Below are 20,389 nucleotides of genomic sequence, written 5' to 3'. Positions count from 1 at the left end.
TAATTTTTGTATTTTTAGTAGAGATGGTTTTGCCATGTTGGCCAGGCTGGTCTCAAACTCCCAACCTCAGGTGATCCACCTGCTTCGGCTTCCTAAAGTGTTGGGATTACAGGCATGAGCCGCCGCACCCAGCTGTTATTTTAAACCATTAGGTTTTGAGGCAGTTTGTTATACAGCAGAAGTTAACAGACATATAAATCTCAAGAGTGGCAAACTCAAATGGCTTTAGTGGTCATCAGGTAACATAGATATATAAAATGTCTTTCTGTTTATTTAGATTATTTGGTTTCCGTTATCAGCATTTTGTAGTTTGTTGCATTCAAGTCCTGTACATAACTTATTAGGTCTACATAAACATCAGTACGGATGGTTCCAAACTTATGATGCTTCAACTCATGATTTTTGGACTTTATGATGGGTTTATCAGGACTTAACCCCATCATAAATTGAGGAGCTCCTTGCAACTTATGATGGGGTTACTATTCCTAGTGAATATGTATTGCTTTTGCACTATTGTAAAGTGGAAAAATTATAAGTTGAAATATTGTAAATAGGGGACTGTCTGCTGTGTTGCCAGCATTGAATGCATTTTTGCTTTATGATATTTTTGACTTATCATAGGTTTATCAGGAGGTAACCCCATAGTAAGTCAAGGAGTATTTGTATTTCATTTTTTGAGTTGTTGTAAATGGCTTTATATTTCTAATTTGTGTCCATGTATTCATTGCTAATATGTAGAAAAACAGTTGATTTTTAATATATATATCTTGTAGCCTGAAAACTTGTTGAACTCATTTAATAGTTCTAGGAGTATTTTTTAGTAGATTCAATGAAATTTTCTATGTAGATAGTCATATCATCTGCAAATAGGGACAGTTTTATTTCTCCCTACCAGTTCTGTATGCTTTGTATTTCCTTTTCTTGCCTTGTTGTATTGGTTTGAACTTCCATCAGTGAGTTGAATGAGAGTAGTGGAGTTGCCTTGTTTCTAATCTTAAGGGAAAGACACTCAGTCTTTCACTGTCAGGCAAAATGTTAGCTGCAGTTTTTTCAATAGATTTTTTTTTAATCAAGGTAAAAGAAGATTCCTTTATTCCTGTTTTTTTCTGCGAGTTTTCATTATAACTAAGTGTTGATTTTTGTCAAATGTTTTTTCTGCATTGATTGATATGGTTTCTTCTTTTCAGTCTCTTAACGCAGTAGACTACATTGATTGACTTTCAGATATTAAACTAACGTTGCAACCATGGAATAACTTATGTCAGTTTATTGGAATTGTCCTTTTACTAGTACAAGTCCTTTTACTAGTGAAAGTGTCCTTTTACTAGTACTAGCCCTTTTACTAGTAAAAGTATCTTTTTACTAGTACTACTTTCAGTAGTACACGTCCTTTTACTAGCACTAGTACAAGAAACCGTGGTCAGAAAGGAGTGACTCAACATTCTGTCGTTCAAATGACAAACTTTTACTAGTGAAGGTAGTACTAGTAAAAAGATACTTTTACTAGTAAAAGGACTAGTACTAGTAAAAGGACACTTAAGGACTTGTACTAGTAAAAGGACAATTCCAATAAACTGACATAAGTAATTCCATGGTTGCAATGTTAGTTTAATATCTGAAAGTCAATCAATGTAATCTACTGCATTTCCCTCATTGCTTTTAATTATTTTTCTTTGTTTTGGGAAGTTTGAGTATAATGTCTCTTGGTGTAGATTTCTTTGGTTTATCCTGTTAAGGATTTTTTCAGCTTCTTGAATTTGTAGCTTTATGTCTTTTGCCAAATTTTAGAAGTTTTTAGTCATTATTTCTTTGAGTCTTTTTTCAGCACAACCTCTTTCTTCTCTCTTTTCCAAACTCTGATGACACTAATGTTTCCTCTTTTGTTTTTTCCCAAATGTTTATGAAGCTGTATTTATTTTCTTTCCTTTCTTTTTTTTGAAACAGAGTTTCTCTCTTGTTGCCCAGGCTGGAGTACAATGGCATGATCTCGGCTCACTGCAACCTCTGCCTCCCGAGTTCAAGCGATTCTCCTGCTCAGCTTCCCAAGTAGCTGGGATTACAGGCACCCATCACCACACCTGGCTAATTTTTGTATTTTTAATAGATGGGGTTTCTCCATGTTGGCCAGGCTGGTCTCAAACTCTTGACCTCAGGTGATCCATCTGCCTCGGCCTCCTAAAGGGCTGGGATTATAGGCATGAACCACCACGCCTGGCCATATATATTTCTTAAAACTACATTTCCTTCAGGTTGTTCAAATTGGATAATTTCTATTGTTCTGTCTTCCATTTCACTAATTCTTTCCCCTGTCCTTTCCATTATGCTGTTGTATTGGTCCATTTTCACACTGCTGATAAAGACATACCAAAGACTGCGCAATTTGCAAAAGAAAGAGGTTTAATGGACTTACAGTTCCACGTGGCTGGGGAAGCCTCACAATCATGGTGGAAGGCAAGGAGTAGCAAGTCACATCTTACATGGATGGCAGCAGGCAAAGAAGGGGTTTGTGCAGGGAAACTCCCCCTTATAAAACTGTCAGATCTCATGAGACTTATTCACTATCACAAGAACAGCACGGGAAAGACCTGCCCCCATGATTCCATTACCTCCCACCAGGTCCTTCCCACAACATATGGGAATTCAAGAGGAGATTTGGGTGGGGACACAGCAAAACCATATCAGCTGCTGACTTCATCCACTGAGTTTTTTGAGTTTTTTCATTTTAGCTATTGCATTTTTAAGTTCTAAAATTTGCATTTTACTTCTTTATGTATTCTGTTTCTTCACTAAGACTCCTCAGTTTTTTCATTTGTTTCAAGTGTGTTTGTTATTACTCATTGAAACATTTTTCTGACTGATGCTTTAAAACATTTGTCAGATAATTCTGCCATCTCTGTCATCTCACAGTTGGCATCTCTTGATTATGTTTTTCATTCAGTTTGATACCTTCCTGTTTCTTGATATGACAGGTGACTTTTTTTTACAAAAATCTGGATATTCATGGTATTGTAAGAATGTGTGGATCTTATTTAAACCTTCTGTATTTGCTGGCTTTCTGAAACACTGCTTTAGCAGAGAAAGGGAGGCTGAGCCTTGTTACTGCCAGGTGGGGGTGGAAGTCCAGGTTTCCCACTTGACACCTGTTGACACTTAAGGAGAGGGCTCCTAATTACTGCTGGTCAGGAGTGAAAATTCTGGCTACCATTAGATCTCTTCTGATACCTGCCCACCTGGAAGGTGTAGGAGTGCCTTGTTACTCCTCACATAGTCTTCACTGACACTATGGGAGGAAGGTGGCCTCATTACCTCTGGGCATTGGTGAAAACTCTGATTCAGTGGTTGGCCTCCTCTCATATTCACCAGTGGGGACGATAGGGAGCTCATTACTGGCCAGTGGGGATGAGAGTTCAGGCTCCCCACTTGGCCTTCTCTGATGCAACACTGGTAGGGGTATTGGGATACATTATTATAGCCTGGTGATGGTGGAAATCTAGGTTCCCCATTCAGTGTTTGTTGGCATGGATAGGACTGGGGTACAGTTTTTTTTTTTTTCTGTTGTGTTTGGCTGCAGTAAAACAGTTTTTATCTAAACATTTTCTGTCTTGCTTGCCTGCTCCTTTCCTGGTCCTTTGGCTAGACAATGTGCGTTTTGGGGCTTTAAGAAAAAAAATCTACACTTGGTGTTTACTGTGTGGCTGTCTTCTTTAGCTCTGAGTCTGGGATATATAAAAACAGAAAGACCAGGGTACTCAACATGTCATTCCTCAAGTCTTGAGGTTCCTAGCCAGACCTCAGGGTCTGCCTTCTTTTCTCCTCCTTTATGAGTATTCTTATGTTTGTTTTACATGTAATATCCAGGGCTTTTAGTTATATTAGCAGTAGGAATGGGAAAAAGCACATTGCCTTCCTCCCAGAAACAGAAGTCCAGAGCTTTTAAAACACATATGTCCACAAAACAAATGTAAACTATGAGCTATAGTGGCTGTTTTTAGTTAAAATTTTATTATGGGGATTTTCTTTAGGCTATACATTCCAGAAAAAATGCTCCTTTAAATTATTGTACAATATAACATTGGTTCAGTGGGCTCTAACTTATTCAACTGATCCCTTATTCTTTTTGACATTTAGACCATTTTTAATTCCTCACTAGTATAGGTAACACTAAGTGAACATTAACTCATAAAATTCATCCAATTCTCTAATTGTTTTCTTAGGATATATTTCTAGAAGGGGAGTTACTAGATTAGAGAGTATACAAACATTTAAAGCCCCTTGATAAATATTTGTTTCCAGAAAGATGGTACTGATTTTGATGCCTAAAAGTAGTGTATGAGAATGCCAGACTTACCATACTCTAAAGTTGAATACTATCACTTAAAAACTATTGCTGATTTAAAAGGCAGAAAGAATGTTTTTAAATGTTAAATAGGGTGTCTTTAGTAGTGAGGCTGAATTTCACTACAATGCTAATTTAATAAACTCACCAACAACATGGGAGTTTAAAAAGTAGTTTACAATATTCATGAAATTTAAAGCTTGATAATATATAAAAACCTACATATGTGGTAAAATTACACAGAACTATACACTCACATACACAGAAGCACATACAAATGAGCGAATGAAAATAAAACAGGTGAAATCTGAATAAGGTCTGTAGGTTGTACCAATGTCAATTTCTCGATTTTGAAATTATACTATTGTTTTATAAATTGTTACCTTTGGAGAAAACTGACTGATGGGTATATGGGATCTCTTTAAACTATTTTTGTGACTTCATGTGAACCTGTAATTATTTAAAAACTAAAGTTAAAAACAAACAAACAAATGTTGATAATAGTATCTTCTATTTTATTTTAATAAACCTTTTTTTGGAGTGTCTGTACATCTGGCTCTTGAACTAGTTTCCTTCTAAGTTTCTCTGCTTGGATCAGGGACAAGTGAAGACTCTATTCTAGTTGTCACAGCTGAATCTGATATGGACACTTGTCCTTGCCCATGGGGAGGCCTCACTTCTGTTGGGCATATCATATCACTGGCCAGGACATTGCTGATAAGCAGAGCTGAGCGGTAGTTTCACCTCAGGCAATTTGATCTTGCTTCACGTCTTGTTCCTGAGTCATACCTGCACTTGGAGTTTCTACTTCTCACTTCACTATTCTGCTAGGTGGACACTGTTTCTCCTGTCATTCGATCCTGCTTGAAAACTGAATCTGTTTTGTCTCTTACTTTTTTCAGAAGAGGATCTTGTAATTGTCTATATAACCTGTGACATTGGGGTTTATAAATAATATTGATAGGGTGATGTCTGATCAAAAAAGAGAAAATATATATAAAATAATTAAATTTTAAAAGAGTAAATCATTTTTAAAAGACTATAATAATAGTAAGGAAAAGTTTCACCTAAAAATAAAATAATGCCTAAGAATATTCTTAGGCTGCTAGGATTTTGCCTGTCAGGCAGAACCAGGGTCAGGACCTGAAAGGTTGCCTTTGAATTATATTTGCTCCTATCCTAATAAAAATCCAAATATAACTTTCACAATTCTGATTTGTGTAATATATAAAACATACTCACTTAGACATCAAAGTTTATGTACCTTTTAGTTATGTTCCCAAAGGACAAAATTGACAAAATATTTTATCCAATTGATTATTTCAAATAGCATTAAAATTTAGATTCAGCATATTAACTATCTTCCCAGGTACATTTTACTTGGAAAAATATCGGGAAGATGTGCAAGATTTCAGTATTGAGATTACATAAGGAAGTGTAGTCCTGTGAAAGAAATGAAAAATATTGGGTTTAAGCTCATGTAGGGACCAAGGAAAGGCTTCCCTTTTGCGTTCTGCAGGTTCACTGAAAATCACTGACAAAGGCATATTAACAAAAGAAAAGATGTACAAATTTATTTGATCACAGTTTTATGTGACACAGGAACCTTTAGAATAAAGACCCAAAGCAGGGAAAACTGTCCAGTTTTATGCTTAGGTTTAACAAAGTATGGACAACCATGTGCAAATATGACTGGACAAAAAGGGTATCATTTAATGCTAATAGAATGAGTAGAGAAACCCAATAAGGCCTATCTGTCTAGATTCTTTTTCTTCTTTTTTTTTTTTCTTAATGAGGCGGAGTTTTGCTCTCGTCACCCAGGCTGGAGTGCAATGGCGCGACCTCAGCTCACTGCAACCTCCACCTCCTGGGTTCAAGCGATTCTTCTGCCTCAGCCTTCCGAGTAGCTGGGATTACAGGTGCCGGCAACCAAGCCCGGATAATTTTTGTATTTTTAGTAGAGACAGGGTTTCACCATGTTGGCTAGGCTGGCCTCGAACTCCTCACCTCAGGTGATCTGCCTGCCTTGGCCTCCCAAAGTGTTGGGATTACAGGCGTGAGCTACTGTGCCCGGCCTGTCTAGATTCTTCTTGGCCTCTCTGTGCATGCATTCCTTCTTTCTGGGTGTGGGGCAAGACACTCTCTGGAATTGGGGGTGGGGTCTTATAACCTATGATTGAACAACTAGGCTAGATAATTTCTTTATGGCAGGTTTTTACATGGAAACGTGGGAGGAAAGTTAGAGCAATATGTTCAGGTTTTGTGGCTGGCTATGGGGAAAAAGAGTTCTGGTTTCTATAGCCCATTTTGGAGAAGAAGGTTCTAGTTTCTATGACTAGCCTTAGGGGAGAATAAAAAGGCAAAGACAGGAGGGTAGGAAGTTAGAGGAAAAACTTTGGGTTCTGAGGCCTTTATTTTGGGATATCATTTTCTGAGCCTCAGCACTTAGTATTCAAAAAATGTAAGACTGCCTCGGTAGTGACCTTCTGCACACTGGAAACTTTCAATGAAAGAGTATAGGGATTATTACCGGAATCCACCTGGAGTAAGAATCTACATCTTTAAAATATTTTCTGGGAATCTGTGATCCTATGTCACTTAGTTCAGCCTTTGGAAGAATATGTTTCACGAATTTACAGAATTTACACCCTTCTCTTGTTAGCCTTGGTAGCCAAACTTTCTGTTTGGAAGTGCCTTTTCAGATAAGACCTAAATCTCCCTTGATATATGGAGCCTCCTTCTAGAGCCAATCTGTCTTTCCAAAGCTGAATATGAAAAGTTTCCAGGCACCACCATGTTATTGATGACTTCTATTACCCTTTGACAACTTAAATGACAGCCCTGCTGGGCAGAAAAGCAAACTGACAATGGAGTTTCTCTTTCTTCTCCATTTTGCAATCATACATGCTCTTTAGTCTTCTACTTTACTTTTGAAAAATGTCTGTAGTCACTTCTGTCTACTCTTTCACTTCTGAAATGATTTTGAAATTGTTTTTTTGAGTAAACATCTGAACTCAGGGGCCCGGGATTACTGTTGGTTGGCCCAATTGACAACCATTAATTTAGTGAACCTCTTATTCATTTCATCTATGTCCATGAAAATTACCAGTAAGTTCAGGGTCAGGAGGGTGTGTAAGCATTCATATACAGTGTGTATGTGTGTCTGTGGTGTGTTTGGTGTGTGATAGAGAACTGATTGATAACAATCGGCCCTATGAGCCTCCCCTTTCTGGGTGTCCTAGAAGATGGGCTAAGGGTATGATGAGAGAGGGGCGTTGAGCTTTCCAAGTTAATGCTGTAAGTATTTATTAGAGGGGTAGATTATGGAAGAGGATAGAGTCCATATTTAGCTAGCGTCTTCAAAGAGGAACTGATATCTTCAAGTGAAAGAAAATGTGCATGTTGCCTCATAGAGGCGTTCTTCCTGGCAGGTGTCATGCTGTGGCTTTTTATAGAAATGCCTAAATGTCTCAATTATTCTTGCCTTATTTAAATTTTTTCTTTCTTAAAAATAGGATAAATAATAACAATGACTGCTTATTACAGAAGAAGGTGATTAACTAATGAATTTAAACTTACTTGAAGTTTCTGGAGAAGACTGCTTTGGAAGAAAAAGGCCTATTAGTGTTAAAACTATTAATTATCCTTCTTCTAAATAATAATTGTTCATAGATGAGTATCAGTGAATTCTGGGACTTGAGCCTCTCTTCCCCCATTTAAAAGATTAAATACATATGTGCAGATTAAATATCTATGTCTCTCATATGCAGCTATCAATTTTGGAGTCGTTGTTGGGGCTGGAGGTCAATAGAAGTCACCTCCTTATGGTTTTCCATTACCTCTGACATTGTAGATAAATTCGCAGTCCAGGAAATGCTTTTGCAGAAGTTTTCTTAGGTCTTATAGAAATCTAGTGAAGAACGGTGAGGATTAGCCATGAGGGTTTGGAGTTTGCCACTCAGTGACTCTGCCATTCAATGAGCTCAAGGCTCTGGTCCTGACTCGTCTTGTCTGTGCTTCTCCCATCATCCCTCGGCCCCTGCCTGTGGAGAGGCTGGGATCTGCTTTGAACCATTGTCTCCTCACCCCCAAGTCTCTTATCCGTGGTGACTGGGTCTATGCCAGAGAGGAGGAGTCCTCTCATTTGAACTGTGGCATCTTAAGGCTCTATGTGACTATTTTGAAAATGTTCTTAATGATAGGTTTAGAGTTTTCTTTCTTTTCTCTTCCTATACCCTTTCCTCTTCATTTCCTATAGGGCAAAAAGAGTGAAGATAGTAAAGAGTGAATCCTATAGATCTGATTATTTTCCAGTAATAATCCAACAGAGTGTGGCACATGGTAGATGTTCAATAGACAGCTGATAAATTAATGAATGAATAACCACACTCATATCCACACTGGAAGGTGGTGTGTATGGTTGTAGAGTGTGAGCTCTGGAGTCAGACTACCTGGGTTTGAATTTCAGATTCCATTTAGTAGCTAGGAGACTTTAGGCAGGTTACTTAGTTTCTCTGCCTCAGTTTTCTTATCTGTAAAGTAGGGATAAAATTCTCTCTCTTGAAGTTCTTGTGAAGAGTAAATGAGTTAGTAAGTAATAAGGGCTAAGAATAGTGCCTAATACATATTAAGTACTCAATAAATGCTATTAAAGTATATTTCCATATGTAATCTCATTTTATCCTAACAACTATTTGGTGACATAAATGAGACAGGTATTTCTGGACCTAATAGCTGGGGAATCTCAGGTTCACAGGACTGCTAAGCAGTAGAGGGATGTCTAACATTCATTCTGATTCCAAGGTCTGATTTTTCTAGATTGAAGTTATTTGTTTAGTTTTGAAGGTGATTAAAAGACATTTGAAAAGAAAAGCAATTAGCTTTGATTTCAGTAAAGGTTATGGGTCTTATAGAAGGTCAAAATCACTTTCTGTAGTTGAATGAGATGAAAAGAGGTTGAATGAAGTAACAAAGATAAGAACTGGTGCTGCAGAAATAATGAGTCGTTATCAAAACACCTCAGTGCCTCGGGGAAGAGTGAAAGAAGCACTTTGGAATAACCAAGAGAAAGAATTAATCAATCCGATTTAAAACTGAATAATACCTTCTTTATTTTTCAGTGTTAGCACTGAGCTTTTGCTGAAAATTCACTTTGCTCTAAAATGGCCTAATTTTTCCTTTTAATTTGCATTTCCTTCCTGCCCAGATGCGACTGGCAGCAGCCCAGTGGTAGTTCCACTAAAACAACTGTGCTACAGCACCTCAATTTGGATCTCAGAGCTGTCCTTTTACATTTGCTTCTTTGCATAATTTGTCAAACTTTGTAAGTTGCACAGCAAAATTCTGCCAATAAAGAACAGGAAGTTTGTGTCATCCTTCTGGGTTTACTGTTTTATATTTGTTTTTTCAGCAATCTCAGAATTGACCAAGGACATTCAGAAAATTGATTAGTGTTTATTTAAGAAGATCTACTAAACTATGGAATCAAGCTCTGGTGAAAGTATTAACACATTAGCAGTTTGGAATTGTGCTCAAGGCTTCTGGTCAATGAATATGAAAAAACTGAGCAACAAGGAGACTTGGGCGCATTATTTATACATTTGGTGAGCTCATTCACTCGCCCAGGGAAATCAGGCAGCACAGCCGCCAGCCCAAGGTTAATTTTGTTTTCTTCTCAGCCAGGAACAGGGTGTGCTATTACACAGAGAGAAATGAGGACTTTTTAATTGGCAAAGAGGAACTTCTGCTGCATAAAGAGATATTCCAATCACTGGAGGTCAACAGAAATTCTTTCAGATTTTAAAATCTTGCTGTGTTCAAAGTTTAATGCAAAATCCTTCAAATTGCTAGGATTCAAAAACCCTGCATTAACTGTTTAGAAACAGAAGAGGGCACCTCATCATTCCTTATGCCAAATTTATTTATTTTTTTAAGAGTGAAAAGGAAACTGGCTGGTGAATGAAAATGAAAAACCACTTCCTTTTCCTAATGAATGAATGAAAAGATTCTGTTAATATTTTTAAAAGCTTAACTATGAGTAGAAAAGCTGTATTCACTTTCTAGTTTCAAGAGACCTCAGAGTTTAAGTTGGAGACTAGCTATAAAAAGATTAATTCTATTATAAAGTGGCTGTCAAATACAATGCATTTAGATTTTAAACAAAGAGCCGCCTGGATATCCTTCTTTTCTATTGGCTAGGTAACCAGTTAATTAGGGTAACTCCTCCTTTCTTCTTCTCCTCATGTTCGAATCCCAGTTTTTCTCAGAATTAAATCTTTCTACGCATCAGTGAATCTTTTAAATTTTATGCAAAATGTGTTTGTGTGTTTTTCTAGAGGAGGTTTGGAGTTTTAATCAAATTATCTACCCTTTCCTGTGTTAAAACTCCAGGAAGTTTCCATGTTTAATTCTACCTTATGCTAATCGAGTTTTTACTCTATATTCTGTCATAATAAATACTATTAGAATGAAAACCTTAGGACTTATCTAATAATTTAAACCATAACTGTTATGGAATGCAGCAACAAACCTTTTGATAGTCTTTGATATTCTTTGTATTAAGTTTTAGACAGAGTCAAAAGGAAACTTTTCAGTCTAACCTAATCACTTTAATTACTGGTCCCAGAGGATAGCACTGATTTGTCCTGGGTTACACAGGCAGTGAGCATGAGAATTCAGAAGTAATAGACCGGTCTTTTACCTTTTAGTCTACATTCTTTCCTCTGAGTCATGCTTGGTTGAAAATTTGCACTGATTCATACATTTATGGAATCCTTATATTGCTCTGCTCACACATATGAGTTGCTTTTTTTTTTGAGTTGAGGGTCTCACTATGTTGCCCAGGCTGGAGTGCACTGACTATTCACAGGTGAGTTCATAGCTCACTGCAGCCTTGAACTCTTGGTTTGAAGTGAGCCTCCCTCCTTAGCCTCCTGAATAGCTGAGACTATAAGCACATGCCACCATACCTGGCTTCTGTGTTGTTTTGTGTTTTATACTTTGGTAGATAGTTTTATTCTCTAAGTGAACACTTTAAAAGCAGCAGAATGCATGTTGTTTCTTTTCCAAGTTGTGTTTGTACGTAAGTTCCCCTGATAAGCACTATGTCTTGTTCACGTCTCCAGGTCTCTTCTTCAGCCCTTGGATACAGTGTCATCTCTATTGGAGTCAATAAAGGTATGGCATGACATATGTATTCTGGGGATAGACTATTTTCACAAACACAGTTGTCAATTTCATTAACACTGTACCATACAGGAGTGTTTCTAGGGGGCAGTTGCTTTCTTATAATAATAATAGCAAAAATGTATATAGTGTTTACTACTTACCAGACTGGGAAACACGCAAACCAACAGACTGTTCTGTCCTACTATACTCTGAGCACAGAAAATTTTTGTGGCCAGATGTGTATGGGTCTTTTCACATACTTCAAGCAGCTCTCCAGCAGATATCAACTGGGTCTTCCACAATTCAATTCAATTTTGACACTGTCTACCTGAATAGCCCTTACAAGTTGAAGGCTCAGTCCCACAAGACTGCTCTCATTTCAGATGCCAATCTCAAGTCTGGGCCCCCCATATTTCTGACTGACCGGCAATAAACTGGAGGTTCCCATGACCCCCTCTCAGGTTCAATAATTTGCTAGAATGGCTCACAGAACTCAGGGAAACACTTTGCTTACAATTACCCATTTATTATAAAGGGCACCACTCAAGAACAGCCAGATGGAAGAGATGCACAGGTTGGGTATAGACGTGAGGGGCATTCCACCCTCCCAGCACGTCTACACATTCAGCAACTGTGAAGCTTGTCAAATCTTGTTCGACAGCTTTGGAGAGCTTAATCTCTAGACCCCACTCCATTTCCTGGAGGTTGGTCAACAAGGCTGAAAGTTCCAACCCTCTAATCCCTTAATCACTTGGTCTTTCTGGGGACTGGCCCCATCCTGAGGTTATCTAGGGTCATCTAAGTCACCTCATTAGCATGAACTCAAGTGTTATTATAAAGGGGATCATTATGAATAATGAAAGACGTTCCTATCACTCAGGACTTCCAAAAATTTTAGAAGCCCTGCAACAAAAACTAGGAACAAAGACCAAATATATTTCTTATTATATCACACAAGCACTATTCTGAGCACTTAATTTCACTCACAAACGACCCTATAATGTGGATGCTATTATTATCTGACTTTTACAGATAGAACAATAGAATCTCAGAGACATTAAGTAATTTACCAAAGATCACAAAATCTGTAGGTAGTGTAGGAGTGAAGGGAACGCTTCATCTCTGTCCACTGAGGATCTGCTGAAAATGAGCTGATAAAAGGCAGATTAATAGAAGAAAAAGGCACATAAAATGTATTCAACATGCATAAACACAGAAGCTATACACAAAATATGAGACTTAAGGAGGAGCCAGATGTTTGATTTTTAAATGCTGTCTTCATAGAGGTGAGATGTATGGACACAGAAGGCAGACATTATTTTGTAAATGATTCTCTTTGGAAGCTGAATGACAAGGTTACAGGACGGAGAGGGGCAGAACTTCACAAGAACAAAGATTGTCTTATTATGAAGATAAAGTCCCCAGGTAGTTTCTCAGAGCTGTCCTCAAAAAAATATATGAAAAGTCTGTCTGGTTGTAATCATGACCCCCAGTCTCTTCTCCAGTGGTTAATCTTTCCTGGTTATTTGATGAGATTCCTAGGTAAGAGGTCTTAAGACAATTGCATTGTCTTAAGAAAGAAAATTTCTTAGTCAGATAAAGAAATTCCAAAGAGGGTCCCTCTTAGTTCTTTGGGAAAGAGGATCAGAGGCATAAGGAGGCAGGGGTCAGAGGGAGGGGGCTGGAGGTAGAAGGTTAGAGAAAACTTAAGGCTGCTTCTCTCGGCCAGCATGTCAAAGCACCATATTTTGGGGCATTGCTTTTTGAACCCTAACAGTGGCAAAGTGAGGATTTGAACTTGAATAATCTGACTCTAGAAGAATCTGAGCACCTCCCCACTATAGTATATAATCAATTGACCTTTGGCCAGCTTCTTGATCACCTCTGGACTAGGCCAATCTGATAAGCAAGAAGCTTGCAGTCTTGAATTATTTTTATTTCAAGAGATTATTCGGTTCTAATCTAAGGATGAAAACAGACACAACAAACTCAAATGCCTATGGGGGTACAGGCAAGTAGTGTTAATGAGTACAGAAAACTGGGTGAAGGATAATCAAAAGGATAATCTTAGTTTCTACTTTTCCTTTCAATTTTTAATTCAAAATGTATTTAACATAAAGACATTTTTACAGAAAAATATTTTCCTACCACAAAAAGAAAAATAATACAAATGAAATAATTGATGATAACTGACATTCATTGTCAGCATTAGGAAGACAATAGAGGCAGGGGGGACTGTAAAATATTGGAAATTACTTGCACTGTCTGAAAAGAAAAGTCATATGAACTATCACCAGATTCTTTCTCAAGAAAAGGCAGGTACTCATATTTTTGTGTAAAATATGTAGATTTTAATTGTCAGCTCAGTATTTTAAAGGGTACAATAAGAGCTAAATAAAGCCTATTTTTCAGCCAGAGGTTACTGGTTTGTAGCCTCTGGAAGAAAGGGTATCTATCTTGTAATTGTGTTCGTGGGCATGTGCAGGTGAAAGAATAGATGGGAAAATAGATAGAGTTATTTTTGTACCACAATAGCCTGAAGTCAATAATGAAAGATTACATTTATCATCTTTTAACTGGATTGTATTATAAGTAGCAGTGGTTTTCAAGTCAGAGAAGTAAAAGGTCTGGAAACTGATAATAATGGGCTTATAGATTTATAAAGTAAAAAAAGAACTTCCTAAATATTTAAAATGAATTGATATAATCTATGGACAATCATAATAGGTGAGCCTTTTTCTCTGTGTGTACAGGGTAATCTTCAATTGTAGCAATTTGCATCTTGATGGATGGGTTATTTTATCTAGAATTTTGAACTCTTTCTTCTGTAAAAATACAGTTTTAGGCAATTCTACTCTTCTCTTTTACTATGAGATTTTGAGAAAATGTAGACAACAAATATGCTTAAAGGGAAGAAGAAACTAATTTGTTGTAAATTCCTGCTCCATGTAGTCCCATCCTACCTGTGTAGAATGAACATTTCTGGAGACTTCCCTGCCTCTCTCCTTTCACTGATGACAGTCCAGCTGCAAGTTGCAATGGGGCAATGGCTCTTTTTTAGTTAGTATCTAGAAATTGGGACTTTCAGAATGGTAGAGTGAAGAATATAGCAAATCCTCTTCCTCTCAAAACAATAATAACACTGAACAAGACTCTAAAAATCAACCACTTGAGAAATCTCAGAATTGACCAAGGACATTCAGAAAATTGATTAGTGTTTATTTAAGAAGATCTACTAAACTGTGGGTACAAACAATGAGAGTCTGTGCTGTATTAACCTGGGCTGCTTCCCTTCTACCTCCCACAGTCCCATCATGTGATAGCTTGGACAGAATAGGGCAAGCCCTACTCAGCTAAGATGAATTTAGCTGCTGGCGGGGGCTGACTTGGTTTGGAGAGGGGAGCAGAAAACCCCATACCCTCGGGTGTTTGTTATCACATATGGTTGGCAAACAAATGTTGCAGCTAGCCCAAAATTATGATCCTGGTTTTGGTAAGAAGCAGAAGACCAGCAAGAAATCAGCAAACCAGTGAGAAATTTAACACAGAGAGAGCCATAGTGGGACTTGGTAAACTCTTACTTATCCATGATGATTTGGAAGGCTGCCCAAGGCTGTGCACATTCTCAGGAGTTATCCACAAATCCTTGGCTGAACATGAGGGCTTCAGCCAGAAAGGTCCAGGGGGAAGTAAAAGCTGAAATAGGCTTGTAAACAATGTGCTTGGTATACTGGGTTGAATATTGTCCCCTGCAAAGATAAGTTCAGGTCCTAACTCCTGGTACCAGTGAATGTTACCTTATTTGGAAATAGAGTCTTTGTAGTTGTAATTAAGATTTTTGAGATAAGTTCATTCTAAATCACCCTAAATCCAATGACTGTTTTCCTTATAAGAGAACGGAAAGAGAGATTCAAGACACACAAAGAGGATAAACATGGAGTTGAAGGCCACGTGAAGATGGAAGCAAAGACTGGAAAGATGCATCACCATCAAGAATTGCTGGCACCCACAAGAAGCTAGGAGACAGGCGTGGGACAGAGTCTCCCTCTAAACCTCCAGAAGAAACCAACTCTGCTGACACCGTGATTTCAGACTTCTGATCCTCACAACTGTGAGAGAATTCATTTCTATTGCTATAAGCCACCAAATTTGTGGTAACTTGTTCTGCAGCCTTAGGAAATTAACACACTTGGTGTGTTAATTAGGTTAATAATTAGGTCAACTTCCCATAAGTGAAAGCCTGTGGGAATGTTGGGCTAAGAGACCTATTTCTGATTTATGGCTCCACAACTTATTAGTTTGTGGTCATAAACATTTAACCTCTGTGAACCTCAGTTTTCTTATCTGTAAAATGGGCTTCCTTGAAGGAGCCTTCTTCTGAATCCAGTCTGTAAAAAACTTTTGTTCTTTAGGCAAACTTCCCCTTTATCTCTGCACTTAGGCCCTGTGTTAATTATTTTTGCTTATCTTTGATTCTATCATACTGAACAAATTCTCTGAGGGCTGAGATTATATGATGTTTACCTTAATGGTAATGATACCTATAACACAGCAGGTATCTTCAATCCATGCTTATATGGTTGTTTGGAGGAGTAAGTCTGGTACTTGGTAGCAATGGTTATCTATGATAATTATTTATGACTCTCTTTAAGATTTGTAGTCTTCTTTTTTAGTTTTAGTCACACATCTGTACATCCCTTAGGGAAAAGGCAGAATTTAGACTGTTTTTTTTGAGAAACATGTAGACTTAAGCTCATGGAGAGGTTCAAGGAAAATGCTGTAGGTGAAGGATACAACAGGAAATGAGCGTGGTCTGCTCACAGGATGCTCGGAGCCTATCTGCATAGAGGGGAAGCTTCACTCCTGCATAAAAAGACGTATTCTTAGGTATTCTTAGCTGTATTATAAGTTCCCTTTCCCTTAAAGCATGGTATGCAAACTCTATAGTATAGGGTCCACATTTTTGCACACGTTTCCTTTTTGTTAAACTTATTTGTTTATATACATGCCCTCAACATGTTTGTGGCCTAGGGTCATATGTGGTGAAACTAAATGGGATCACAGATCTCAGAACTATGGGCCAGACCAGCTGTCCGAATCTGGGATTATCTCCATTTATAAATAGTGACTGGGCACAAAATCAATTAGCAAAATTAAGGGTTATAGGGCTTGGGTATTTGGGGAAAAAAGAAAGGAAAGCATGCCAAGAAATCCAAGTGTTAGAAATTAACCCTCCAGGAACAAAAGCAGTGGAAAGCTATAGGCAACTGCAATTGACAGCAATAAAGCTCGTCCGGAATGGAAATGTATGAATTGGTAAAAAGGAAAATATAAGGTGTTTTGAGATACTGAGCTCCCTCTGTATCAGAACTGTGCTGCCTGTTTTTGAAAAAATAATTCAAAGGATTTCACTCTTTAAGGGTATTGTATATGAAAAATTGAAATCTTTATATTCGTAAAACAACTACATGAATAAAATTAGCATTTAAAAGGGAGTTTTTCACATCCCATTCTCATGGATGGGTAGAATCAATATTGTGAAAATGACCATACTGCCAAAAGCAATGTACAAATTCAGTGCAACCCCCATCAGAACACCACCATCATTCTTCACAGAATTAGAAAAAAAATTCTAAAGTTTATATGGAATCAAAAAGAGCCTGCATAGCCAAAGCAAGACTAAGCAAAAAGAACAAATCTGGAGGCATCACACTACCTGATTTCAAACTATACTATAAGGCCATAGTCACCAAAACAGCATGGCACTGGTATAAAAATAGGCACATAGACCAATGGAACAGAGTAGAGAACCCAGAAATAAACCCAAATACTTGCAGCCAACTGATCTTCAACAAAGCAAACAAAAACATAAAGTGGGGAAAGGACACCCTTTTCAACAAATGGTGCTGGGATAATTGGCTAGCCACGTGTAGGAGAATGAAACTGGATCCTCATCTCCCACCTTAGGCAAAAATCAACTCAAGATGGATAAAAGATCTAAATCTAAGACCTGAAAATATAAAAATTCTAGAAGATAACATTGGAAAAACTCTTCTAGACATTGACTTAGGCAAGGATTTAATGACCAAGAACCCAGAAGCAAATGCAATAAAAAGAAAGATAAATAGCTGGGACCTAATTAAACTGAAGAGCTTTTGCATGGCAAAAGGAACAGTCAGCAGAGTAAACAGACAACCCACAGAGTGGGAGAAAATCTTCAAAATCCATATATCTGACAAAGGACTAATATCCAGAATCTACAATGAACTCAAACAAATCAGTAAGAAAAAACAAACAATCCCATCAAAAAGTGGGCTAAGGCCATGAATAGACAATTCTCAAAAGAAGATATACAAATGGCCAACAAACATATGAAAAAATGCTCAGCATCACTGATGATTGGGGAAACACAAATTAGAACCACAATGTGATACCACCTTACTCCTGCAAGAATGGCCATAATAAAAATATCAAAAAACAGTAGATTTTGGCGTGGATGTGGTGAACAGGGAACACACTTCTACACAGCTGGTGGGAATGTAAACTAGTACAACCACTATGGAAAATATTGTAGAGATTTCTTAAAGAACTAAAAGTAGAACTAACATTTGATCCAGCAATCCCACTACTGAGTATCTACCCAGAGGAACAGAAGTCATTATTCAAAAAAGATACTTGCACATACATGTTTATAGCAGCACAATTCACAATTGAAAAATTGTGGAACCAACCCAGATGCCCATCAATCAACGAGTGGATAAAGAAACTGTGATACATATATATATGTGTATATATGTATATATCAAGTCCAGCCTGGGCAATATATATGAGATGGAATACTATGCAGCCATAAAAAGGAATGAACTAACAGCATTTGCAGTGACCTGGATGAGACTGGGGATTATTATTTTAAGTGATGTAACTCAGGCATGGAAAACCAAACAACTATTTTCTCACTGAGAAATATGGTGCAGTGTATACTGCTCGGGTGATGGGTGCACCAAAATCTCACAAATCATCACTAAAGAACTTACTCATGTAACCAAATATCACCTGTGCACCAAAAACTTATGGAAAAATAAAATAAAATAAAAAGATGTTTTTGGTGAATGGCATAAAAAGCCATATGTACTTTCTTAGAAGACATCACATGTTGTTAAAATTTCTGGCATCATATAAAATTACGAGTAGAATTAGAAAGATCCTCACTCCATTATTATTTTGGTAAAAATTTATTACGCGTGTAATGCATATAAATTGCAGAAAAATTTAGAAGCTTTAGCTAAGTATAATTTTTTTCCCTCAGAGATGGGGTCTCATTATATTGCCCAGGCTGGACTTGAACTCCTGCCCTCAAGTAATCCTCACACCTCAGCCTCCCAAGTAGCTGGGACCACAGCACTCAACTTAGCTAATTATAAATAAAAAAGAAAATCACTAATTTTCCACCACCCAAAGCTAATGGCATAAACCTTTTTTGTTTGTTTTTTTGGAGCAAAGTCTCACTCTGTCACCCAGACTGGAGTGCAGTAGCACGATCTCGGCTCACTGCAACCTTTGTCTCCCCAGTTCAAGCGATTCTCCTGCCCAGGCTTCCCGAGTAGCTGGGACTACAGGCTCATGCCATCACTCCTGGCTAACTTTTCTATTTTTAGTAGAGACGGGGTTTTGCCATGTTGACCAGGCGGTCTTGAACTCCTGGCCTCAAGTGATCCACCCATCTCAGCCTCCCAAAGTGCTGGGATTACAGGCGTGAGCCACTGCACCCGGCCAACATAAATATTTTTATGTGACTCCTCCTAGATGTATTATGTATATCATGTTAAAATGAGATTTCACACTATTATTGATAAATTCTTGATATTAGTTGAGATATTGTATAGCAATAAGTTTTCAGCCACTTTTAAAGGGGGATTAATTTATGTAGACATGAATCTATTCTTTAAGTTTCTCAAATATATTACTTGTTGTGGAAAAGAGTCTATTTCTATCATCCATCTATCTAATCTAGCTGTTTTTTTTTTAGCTAGCTAGCTTCCCTGGGTCTGGACCCCTTCCTTTATTTTGGGAAGTCCCGTGGCTGAATCTGACTTTCATGGTAGAAGCTGAAAATACCAGATACATGTTCCTTAACCTGGCTTGCAGTTAGGGTCCAGGGTCCAGAGTGCAGCAGCTGCAGGCGAGGTGAGCCCACCAATCTAGTCTGTGACCTAATTTTTGCTCCTGTCCTGGCTACTGCCTAGTCTCTCTTATTCCTGTCTATTTTCTTAGCCTGTATCTCCATATTTTGGTGATTCTGAAAACTACCCAGAAATCCTTTAGAAAATACTTTCCTTCTTAAATGAGCCAGTCTTTTTGTTACTCACAACTCAGAATGCCGATCCATAGAGTACTCTTCTCAGTTTCACCCAGAAAATAGAAGACCTAATTGTCTTCAGTAGGATAGTGAGCCATCTGGATTTTAACCCTCTCCCAGGGGCCTAGAAATTTAGATCCAGAAATAATTCTGGAGATGGTTTTGTCATCTGCATAGATTGAGGACAATCATGCACTATAGTGGAAAGAGCACCAGGCTAGGAGCCAGAAGAAGCCCTGGATTCAAGGTGTTACTGTCACTTCTTAGCTATGAGATATTGAGAAAATCAGTTAATTTCTTGGGCTATATTTGTATGTATATGTAAATTTGTGTGTATCTGTCTATGACCTCTAGAGTGAGGGACTTAAACTTGAATTTCCTCCGCATTTGAAGATCTTTGATTTTAATCAGATCCAGAAACTTTAGACTTCACATTATAGCTCGTAATTCTGAATTCTTAGTCCTAGTAATTACATAATGCTAAGTAAGTATAAATAATAATTTGAAAATCAAATAAATAAAAAGGGAAT

General features: G+C 37.7%; 1 long non-coding RNA gene across 1 annotated transcript in view; it reads left to right on the top strand.

The window, feature by feature from the left end:
- The window catches only part of LOC129058738 (uncharacterized), a 45,440-nt gene extending 27,074 nt beyond the window's left edge, over positions 1–18,366 (top strand). The window contains exons 2-3 of the long non-coding RNA XR_008524072.2: positions 11,461–11,512; positions 15,397–18,366. This is a non-coding gene — a long non-coding RNA (uncharacterized LOC129058738). The remainder of the gene's footprint in view (positions 1–11,460; positions 11,513–15,396) is intronic.
- The last annotated feature ends 2,023 nt before the right edge of the window (positions 18,367–20,389 follow it).

The sequence above is a fragment of the Pongo abelii genome, chromosome 2, assembly GCF_028885655.2.
Source record: "Pongo abelii isolate AG06213 chromosome 2, NHGRI_mPonAbe1-v2.0_pri, whole genome shotgun sequence".
NCBI classification, from domain to species: domain Eukaryota; kingdom Metazoa; phylum Chordata; class Mammalia; order Primates; family Hominidae; genus Pongo; species Pongo abelii.
This window is presented reverse-complemented; position numbering and strand designations above follow the sequence as displayed.